The following is a 10,214-nucleotide window of genomic DNA, read 5'->3' as shown; positions in this document are numbered from 1 at the left end:
AGCACCAAGGGGAGCTCAGGAGCACACACAGGTTTTTGGTGTCTTGGAGATGATAGCAAGGGACTGGAAGTAGAATGGCTGGGATCAGGAGGCTGGAGATTTCCCGGATGTGTTGGTCAGTCCCAAGTGAGCTGAAAATTCTGGAAGAGGCAGGGAGAATTGAGGAGGCACAGAGGGGAAGGAATCTTTGATCAAGGTAAACTCAGAACCAGGGACAAATCTAGCCTGGCAGGTTAAGGTCATCATGGATTTATGTCGTAGTTTACAAACTATGATAATATCTCAATCTGACCCACAGTTTGTCTGTTACATAGAGTTCTGCTGGAACACAGACATGCTAACACATCTACATATTGTTTACGGTTGCTTTTGTACTACAACATCACAATTGCTCCACTTAGCCAGTTGTGGGACATAATGGCCGGGAGCTCAGGACTGACATGCTCAGATTATGCTGTGGACTCGGGCAAGGGTTTGATGCCACTCCTCAGCCCTGAGGATATGACGTAATGTAAAGGGCCCGTCAGTGCCAACAAAGAAGGGCAAGCTTAAAACTCACAGCACAGCAAGTACCCTTCCAGAATGAACCAGCCTCTACCTTCCCTTGGCACTTCATCCTGGGCTCGGGACAGTTGGTCTCTCCTGGATCTGCTGACAAGCGTGAGGGCCAGATAGCAGGGTTCATGTTTAAAGATTTACAAGTCCATTAGGTAGAGAAAGAATCAGGTTATAGAAAGAGCATGGATCAGTACTTTTCATTTTCCGTGCTATGCGCAGACATCAGCTAATGAGGTAAATCCATTAGAGAAAGAACATTGAAGAATTCCTTTCAAGAGCATAGATACTCTCTGGAGAAAAGCTAGCTTTATGGCTCAGGGAAGGCTTAAATGCCTTTTCAAGACAGTCTCTTTAAAATGGAAAACCTTCTGTGTTCCAGGTACGTTTGCATAGCTTTCACCATAGCACTGCTCTAATTTTGTTGGGAGGGGAAGACAGAAGGCAGAGTCTCTTAGAGACCTGCTTTCAAGGCACCAGGCTAAAGAAGCTGAAATTAGGGAATTAATGTGTATTTTTTGTATCCACTCACATGTACCACTTTCTTTGGTCACCATTTCTTCTTGAATCTCAGCCCTTCCATCTGCGATCACTTTCCTTCGGCATAAAGTGTGTCCTTTGGAAAGACCTTGAGTGATTTTATCAGTAAGGATCCAAGTAGGAGAGAGAAACCATAGAGCAAGGAAAGTTTAATATCCAGAATTATTCACTGCCACAAACATTGACATAATAAGGAAGCAGCTAGTAAGTAGTAATGCGAACGCCAACAAATATCAACATAGCAGGTATTGAGAGGAGCCCTCTCCTTTAGTGAGAGAAAGCATCCAGGGCTGAGTTCCAGATTTTGGGAGAGAGGGTATGGCCGTGGTTCACTGCATGGCTGAAAAGTTACTATGGTGTTGCCGTGGTGGGACTGACTGGAGAGCTGCCCTATACACCACCAGGGAAACTGTTCATAGGGCACGTCTTACTGGGCAATCAATCCTCTGTGAAATTTCCGGTGGTACTTGCTAGGGGAAGCTGCTGGTTGCTAGGTGCTGCCGATTACCAAGCACTGAAGGAGTTGATGCTGGAGAAGCCATGGGTACAGCTGGAGCCTACAGAGAGAAGCCAAGTGCAAGCAGCCGTGGAAACCCCTATGTCCCTGCTCTCCCCAGAACCCTCTACTGAAAGAGCTTAACATCATGAGAGCTGGCAAGGAAGCATATTTACAGGGCTCATCTCCATTTCTCCTGAGCAGGCGCACAAAAGTGAATTTGGAGCTGAGAGGCCTAGTGACGATCGTATGGGGACAACTGTTGAAATTCTTATTTGCCTGAAAGCCCTTCCTTTATTCTTGATAGCATGTTTTTATGGACATACGATTTATGTATCCCTCACCCCATGACAAGACCGTTGCACGGTCGGTCTTTTGGCTTTTTCTGAGAAGTCACTTGTCAGCGTGGTTTTGTTCGTTTGTCTTTCTCCCTGGTGTTTTTCAAGATTCGGTCTTTGCCTTTGGTGCTTTGAAGCCTTCGCTGGGAAGTATGTAGGAATGGATTTTGTTTTACTTGTTTGGTTGGGAGCGGTCTGAACCTGAAGATCTATGCCACTTACCCATCTTAGGAAAGACTCGGCCATTCGTTCTTCAGCGAGTGCTTTTCTCCTATAGCGCTCTCCTCTTGACATTTGGTGAAGTATAAGTTAGACTTCATTTCAGCCAGCAGGTCTCCTAATTGTTCATATTTTTTAACTTTGAAGCTGTATTTTGGCTAATTTCTTCAGATTTACCCAAAATACCTTTTTAGTTGTGTCTAATAATCTGTTAAATTTTTATTCCAACTACTGTATTTATTACTTGTGGATGGTGCAGTTGGTCTTATAAAATCTGCCTGGTCATGCTTATCATTCTCCCTACTTTTATTTTTAGTCTCCTTAATTTTCTTCAACACATCAAGTATATTTTACATGTCTGATAGCTTTCATGAGGAGTCCTGGTGGCGTGGTGGGTTATGTGTTGGGCTGCTAACTGCAAGGTCAGTAGTTCAAAACCATCAGTCCCTCAGCAAGAGAGATGAGGCGTTCTACTTCCCTAAAGAATTACAGTCTCAGAACCCCACAGGGGCAGTTCTACCCTGCCTACATAGGGTCACTGTGAGTCAGAATTGACTGGCTAGCAGGGAGATCATTCTAATAAGTGAAGTCTTCGTGTGTGTAAGGAGGCTGGAGCTGTTTCTCCTGGAGTTTGATCATAGTGCCCTGTCTCCTTGTGTGTTTTATACATTTTCCCATGGAATCACATAACTCGGAACATGATTTGTAGGAATTGTTTGAGATTTGCGGTGAAAATGAGTTTCTCCATAACCTAGCTGTGCGTTTTTGGCAGGAGACCGAGTGTGCAGTGGCAGCGGGGTAGGATGGGGCATTGTTTACTATGAACTTGGTGTCTCTTTCAGCTACATTGTAAGTATTTTGTGGCTGTGTTCTCTAATGTCCTTGTTTTTAGGGGTCAGTGAGTAGGTTCTGACCCATAGCAACCCTGTGCACAACAGAACGGGACAGTGCCTGGGCCTGGGCCAGCCTCGCAATTGTTCCTGTGCCTGAGCCCAGGGTTGCAGCCACTGTGCCCGTCCATCTCATGGAGGGGCTCCCTCCTTTCCACTTCTCTACAGAAGCAAAACCAGTGACCAGTATGTGTATATTGGTAGAAAGATACATGTATGAAGAAATGGCTTATAGAATTGTTTCAAAATTCACTGCCATAGAGTCGGTACTGACCCGTCATGACCTTACAGGGCAAGGTAGAACTTCCCCAGTGAGATTTTGAGACGGTGACTTTTGACCACAGTGGAAAAGCCCATCCTTCTCCTGAGGAGTGGCTGGTGGTTTTGAATTGCTGACTTTGCAGCTAGAAGCTCAACTCGTTATAGAAGTTGGCAAATCCCGTCCAGTTCAAGTTTGCGGGTCAGAGGTACAAGCTGACTTCTCCTGACTCCTGCAGTGCAGGGCTGCCGAACCGGAAGAGGGAAGACCACAGGCTGGTGTGTGCTGAGCTGAGTGAATCTGAGACTGGTCATATGGATCCCAGGTCTGCACCTGCTGATGGATGGCTCCTGGGATCAGTGAACGATGTGACAGGAGGTGGATGAATGAGATGCAGCATGCAAATCCAGCAGAAGTCACTTAGCTTCCATATGCTGTCTACTGAATACTAAGCAGAGGCTACACCCCGAGTGACACTTCCCTCAATCATGAGTCAGTCTGTCACCAGATTGTTGTGGTTGTTCAGTGTCATTGAGTCGGTTCTGACTCATAGCGACCCTGTGTACAACGAACAAAACTCTGCCTGGTCCTGCACCATTCTCACATTTGTACTTAGGCTCGACTCCATGGTTGCAGCCACTGTGTCAATCCATCTCGTGGAGGGCCTTCCTCTTTTTTGGATGCTCCTGGACTTTACCAAGCATGATGTCCTTCTCCAGGGACTAGTCTCTCCTGCCACCACGTCTGAAGTTTGGAAGATGAAGTCTCACCATCCTTGCCTGCAAGGGACACTCTGACCTTACTTCTTTCCAGACAGACTTGTTTGTCCATGGTGCCTTCACTAGTCCTCTCCAGCACCACAATTCAAATGCACCAAGTTCCCTTTGGTCTTCCTTATTCAATAATGTTTGGATAACTTTCACATGTATATGAGGGGACTGAAAATACCATGGCTTGGGTCAGGGACACCTTAGTACTCAAAGTCACAGCCCTGCTTTTCAACACCTTAACGAGAGGTCTTGTGCAGCAGACTTACCCGAGGCAATGCATCTCTCGATCTCTTGACTGCTGCTCCCGGGAACACTGACTGTGGATCCAAGGTGACCAGAGTAGGGAAGTCTATTCTTCTCCCCACAAGGGCCTGGCTGCTTCACAGAAGATCCCATCTTGGAGCTGACCGCACTCTGTGAGACCATATCATGGGAGAATCCTGGCCCCTCCAAGCTGACAGAAAGCCTAACTATCACAGTGGACAACCAGCTATAGTCAATTTGGGCTCTGAATCCTGATTATGACCTCAGTCTATAGTTGTAATTCTCAGTCCACGTCCTCTCCACTAGCAGTCAATGGGCCAGGTAATTAGTTTTCTTCACGGTCTCTTTGGTGAGTGGTGGGCTGCTATTTCTGCTTCATCCTTACGCTGAGGCCATAGCTTGCTGAGTTCCCAGCTCTACGCAGGTGGTGATGGTTCTCCTATTAAGCGCCCCAATTTGCAAGGCCCTTTATCTCTTATTTCCTCTTAACTGTGAAACATGAATATTAAAGCCCAAGGTCACTTGGGTTTGGCAAACACCCCCAGGAGAAGTTGGTTTTTGTGTCCTCTCTGAGTTTCCACTTTTTTTTGGTTTCCACTTTTACCTAACATTTTGATCCTAGATTTTTTTTCTTTCTTCCAACTTAACATTTTCAATGCTTACTTTAGCACAGTGGAAGGGTTTGTCATAATATCTAGTCTGCCCTATTCTCAGAAATAGTAGGTTGAGCTAAGCTAGATACAATGTTAAATTTAGTCCTCACAAAAATCTTGACACTTGTAATTGCCCCCTGGCCCCCCTGGGGCAGGGAAACTGAGGCTCATGAAGCTTTCACAGATAGCAAGTGGCCAAGCAGGGCTGAGACTTAAACCCCTGCCTTTGATCTTCACTTCAGCGTCTGTTTTCCTGATCACATACACTGGTTTCCTGGCTGCTCTTTGTTCAGTTCCTGCAGTCCCAGGGTGCGTTAGGAGCCCTCGTGGGACAGTGGGTTATGCACTGGCTTGAGAACCACCAGGCCAGCAGCTTGGACGCAGCAGAAAGTCCTCAGGAGAAAGACGGGGCTTCCTGTTCCTGCAAAGATTTAACCTCAGCAATCCACAGGGGCAGTTCTACTCTGTCCTGTGGGGTCTCCATGAGTCAGAATTGACTATGGCAGTAGGTATTATGGGCTTGGGCTATTCCTCATGTCTAGAATTACATTTAAGGCATCTTTTAGAAATTCTCCTCTCACTTTACCAAACAGTTCCACCTTTTAAAAGAGCACCCATTCTTCTGGTGGGAGACCCAGCTAGGGAGATTCAAATAGAGTGGGCTTTCTAAATTGCAGCCCATGTATCTGGGAGATGTGTGGGGAATGAGGGAGTGCAATCTCATTTATAGGCTATTTTTTTTTACTCCATATGGTTTATAAAACTCCAAACCAAAGTTATTGCCATTGAGTGGATGCTGACTTATGGTGATCCTCCTGTGGGTTTCCAAGACTGTAATTGGTTATAGGAGTAGAAATCCCAGCCTTTCTCCCTCAGAGCTGATGGTGGTTTCGAACTGCCAACCATGTGGATGGGAGCCCAAAGTGTAACCACTCAACCATATAGTTTATGGAATGTATTTATGATTCTAGAATCCCTCTGGTTCTAGTCCGCTCTGCGGGAGCAGTGCTTTCAGTTATCTATTTATTTACTCGACAAGTCCCCTCCTTTTCTAGTCTTCCTCTTCAATCCAGTCCTTCCGGTCTCTTCCTCACTAGGAAGCCCAGACCTCCAGGGACCGAGCATGGAAGTCAAATAGACCACAACTCTGGAAACATTGGAAACACACAGTTGTACTTCTTCTAGACTTGGAAAGAATCGGGGCCAATTAAACATGAACTTTTAAGAGGAGGGAACATCTTGTATGCCAGGTTTCAGCAGAATGTCACTTCCATTGCCTAAATTATAACGATCAGAAAGACACGTGTTCTAAATATGGAAATGCCACTGGTGGGAGTTCCTTCTGGCTGGAACCAGTTTGAAGAACTGCAACCACCAGCCCCCTCCCTCGACCTCACCTCTCACGGGGAAGTCTAGATTTCAGGGAGAAAAATGGTGATGCCCTAGGTAGAAAAGAACATGCATACCAGCCAGAGCCTGGGCTGGGTTCTAGCTCTGTTGTTCCACTCAGGATGCAGCCTTGGGCGAAGCAAAGGGCTCCTCTGAGCCTTGCTTTGCATACCTATATCACGAGGATCCGAATGCCTGCTTTTAGAAGATGGTTGTAAAGCTGAAGCGAGCTAGCATATAAAAAGCATAGAGATTTCAGCCACATACGTAATGGACGTGCCCGAGGGGGATTCAAAAGGTGTGTGGAAAAATGGGATTTTCCCACTCTGATTTGGAAACCCCTTCATCAGTTGAACAGCACATGGGGTGCATGTACGTACGGCGGGAGCGAGCGCGGATAAAAATGATAACTGACACAGTTTCCAGTTTAAATATGTCTCAGTCCCCTGCTCTCTACGGCTTCATTTGGCTGTGGGGATCCACGTGCTGCTTTCAGGGGTGCTCTTTGGTCTTGTGGATTGGGGTGGTCAACTCCCTGTGAGAAGAGGTGAAGAACTTAGAACTACATTTTCCCATAGGATCTTGGTCGGTCCCTTTTTACCTCTGCTGCCATCTTGTGGTCTGGATGGCCTCTGGTCTGGCATCATGGACGTCCTCCCAGTACGGTCTGGCTCAGTCTTCTCAACAGGTGGACCTTTGACCCTGAGATGTGGACAAAAGGGAATTTATTGCAGAGCGTTCCCTGGATCGCTACAGTTGTCAGCTTTCCTTGTGGGCAAATACATCTTGAAATTAAGTATTCAATTCTATTGCTGTGATAAAGCACGTCAAAGAGGCTTCTAAAGAGAAGTCTTCTGGATCCACTGGTGTGTGTGTGTGTGTGTGTGTGTGTGTGTGTTTATACTAAAAGTACATCTACAACGATGTATATGAGCTTAATCAAAGTGGAAGTGGAATCTCCTGAGGGACCATATCGGAGACAGGTAAGCGGACTGGGGAACAGGAAAACAGCGAAGCAAAATGCAAAAATCCACTATGGAATCATGGTAACTGCTCTCATTTAGTCCCTTGTGGGTGAAGATCTTGAAAGAGATTAGATCAGGGGGGGCTATTTGCTCTTCCTACTACACCCACTTGTTCTTCCTCTCCTGTGGGGATGAGTTTTCTAAGGGACAACGTATCTGCTTGGGTTTGTCCCCCACCCCTCTGTAAGAGCCTCACAATTTCAGTTACCACCTGTCTTTTCACAGGATCATTTCCCCTAAGCATCCTCACTGTGCTCACCAATGCTCAAAGCGTCCAATTGAACACTGCCTTTACCCCACCACCCAGAGAGCGTCTATCCATGTCCACCCATGTCCTGTCTAGCTACCTCCCTTTTGTTTCTCTTCTGTGCTTACCTACCACACCATTCAACCTCCTCTAGGTGGGATTGCCCAGGTTTTCCTCATGGTTACATCCAGTAAACATTTTTTCAGTGTTGTTTAAAATTTTTTTTTTTTTAAATTTGGATGTCTCCGGACTACTCTCCCAGTTTTCTTGGGCTTGCCTCTTCCTCTGGCCTCTACTGACTTATAAACTTTGGTGGCTTTCATGTAGCTGGCTTTCCATTTTCTTGTCTTCCACCTCCCTCTTCCCCCACGTCATCTCATCTACTCTGGTGCTTTTGGCTACTCTCTGTAGCTACGGTCTCCAGCTTTGACCTTTAGCTTGAGTCCTGGACTTGCAGGAGCAGTTATTAACTGGCCTGCTCTTTTCAGGGAATCCCAAGGCACTGCAAATTTAGCCTCAACTGGAACTTGTCATTCCCAATCAACCAGCAACCCGATCCCTGACCCATGCTTTGTGCTTATTTGGTGACATCTCCATGAATTTAGTTACGCAAACTAGAAACTCACAAATCATTCCTGACTCCTTCTTTTTTCTCCGCCAAGTGCCAAGTTCTGTCAATCCCAATGTCTTGTTTTCTGGTGCAGAGTTTTAAATTTTATCAAGGGTTTATATAACCATAGTTTTAAGAGTTAGATCCTTCTAACCCCAGATGCGTATATATTTTTGCATCCTCTTTGGCCACCATGGGGAGAAATCACTGGAAGGCAGTGCCAGTTCCCAGGGAAAGGAATCCGGGGACTTGGGGTCATTCCATGTGCTTCTTTGTATCCTTAAAAAAAATGAGTAGCTTTAACTTTTCTTGGGGAGGGGGACTGGAAGCCCTATTTATTACTTGGTTTAGCAGGTTGGGGAGTGCCCTGGCAGCTGCTAGGCGTAGTACTGCAGGTTGGCTTTCTTCTTGGCCTGCATCTCCAGGATGCCCTCCATGTAGTCCTCGTGGGTGAGCTCCGTGGGGCCCCTGCGCAGCGCGATCATACCCACCTCCACACAGACGCCCTTGCACTGGGCCCTGTTGAAGTTGTCTGTGCAGCAGGCCAGCTCCTGATAGTTAACACCAGGGCTGACGTTCATCTTGCGGGAGTGGATCTGCATGATCCTGGCCCGGGCTTTCTCATTGGGCATTGGGAACACAATCTTGCTGTCCAGGTGCCCCAGCCACAGAAGGGCGGGTTCCAGGATGTCCACCCTGATGGTGGCTGCAATTACCTTGACTTGAGTGTTGGGCTGGAAGCCATGTAGCTGGTTCAGGAGCTCCAGCATCATCCTCTGCACTTCCCAGTCCCCGGTCTTCTCACTGTCAAAGCGCTTGGTGCCGATGGCGTCCAGTTTGTTGATGAAGATGATGGACGGCACCTTCTCCTTGGCCAGCACAAAGGCGTCCTGCACCAGCTTGGCACTGTCCCTGATGAACATCTGCACCATCTGGGGGCTGGCGAGCTTGAGGAAGGTGGCCTTAGTCTGTGCAGCGCATGCCCTGGCCTGCAGCGTCTTCCTAGTACTGGGGGGGGGGGTCCATACAACAACACCCCCTTTGGAGGCTGGATCCCCAAGTTCTCAAACTTCTCCTTGTGGTTCATTGGCAGAACAATGGCCTCCACCAGCTCCTGGATCTGCTTGTCCAGGCCCCGATGTCACTGTACTGCTCTGTGGGCTGCTCATTCACCTCCATGGCCTTCACTCTTGAGTCATACTCGGTGGGCAGGGTCTCCAGCATTTGATAGGAGTCTTTGTTCATACCCACCAGGTCTTTGGGCTTCCATTTTTCGGCATACACCAACCCAATCACAGGCAGGAAGTGTGTCTGCCGGGTAGAGGTTTTCGTCACTGCAGACTTGCCCTTCCTCTGGGAGTCCAGGTCGATACTGGCTCCATCCTCTTCAACATCGAGCAGCTCGATGACCTTGGAGACCAGGCACAGCAGGGTCTTGTTCACTTTGATCTTCTCACTGTTCTCTTCGATCTTGTCCTTCAGGGCCTGCAGCTCCTGCGTGCCTTGCAGCACTTCACGCTTCATGAGCTTGTTCTCACTGTCCAGCAGCTGTGCGCTGAATGATCTCCTCTGTGGACATTGTGAGCACCTCCTCCTCAGCAACATCTTGCTCAGCCTCTTCCCACACGGTCACCATTTTCTCCTCCCGAGTCACTGGATCCTTGAGTTCCGGCATCAGATTCCCGTGATGGAGACAGTGACTGAAGAACTGGAGCTTTAATTGTTTTAGACACACAAAAAATTGACCTGAAAGTAGAGAGAACTCCCATATGCCCTACCCAACACATATTTTTTTACATGCCTTTTAAATAAAAAAACGCTTCAGCCCCACCCTGCCTGTCAAGAACCCTCTCCTTTAGTGGGTATTTTCGTACTTAGCTCCAACTCTGTGCTATGTTCCCACAAGGACGTCTTCATTGCTCAGTTTAGTGATCATCCCTTGACGTGCTCCGATAGTTG

The 10,214-nt window shown here is 47.4% G+C and overlaps 1 pseudogene; it reads right to left on the bottom strand.

Moving 5' to 3' along the window:
• Positions 1-8,632: 8,632 nt before the first annotated feature.
• LOC142446690 (26S proteasome regulatory subunit 6A pseudogene) lies at positions 8,633-9,930 on the bottom strand (annotated as a pseudogene).
• Positions 9,931-10,214: the final 284 nt, after the last annotated feature.

Source organism: Tenrec ecaudatus, chromosome 4, assembly GCF_050624435.1.
Source record: "Tenrec ecaudatus isolate mTenEca1 chromosome 4, mTenEca1.hap1, whole genome shotgun sequence".
Classification (NCBI taxonomy): Eukaryota; Metazoa; Chordata; class Mammalia; order Afrosoricida; family Tenrecidae; genus Tenrec; species Tenrec ecaudatus.
Note: the sequence above shows the minus strand (reverse complement) of the source record. Positions and strands in the feature narration are given on the sequence as shown.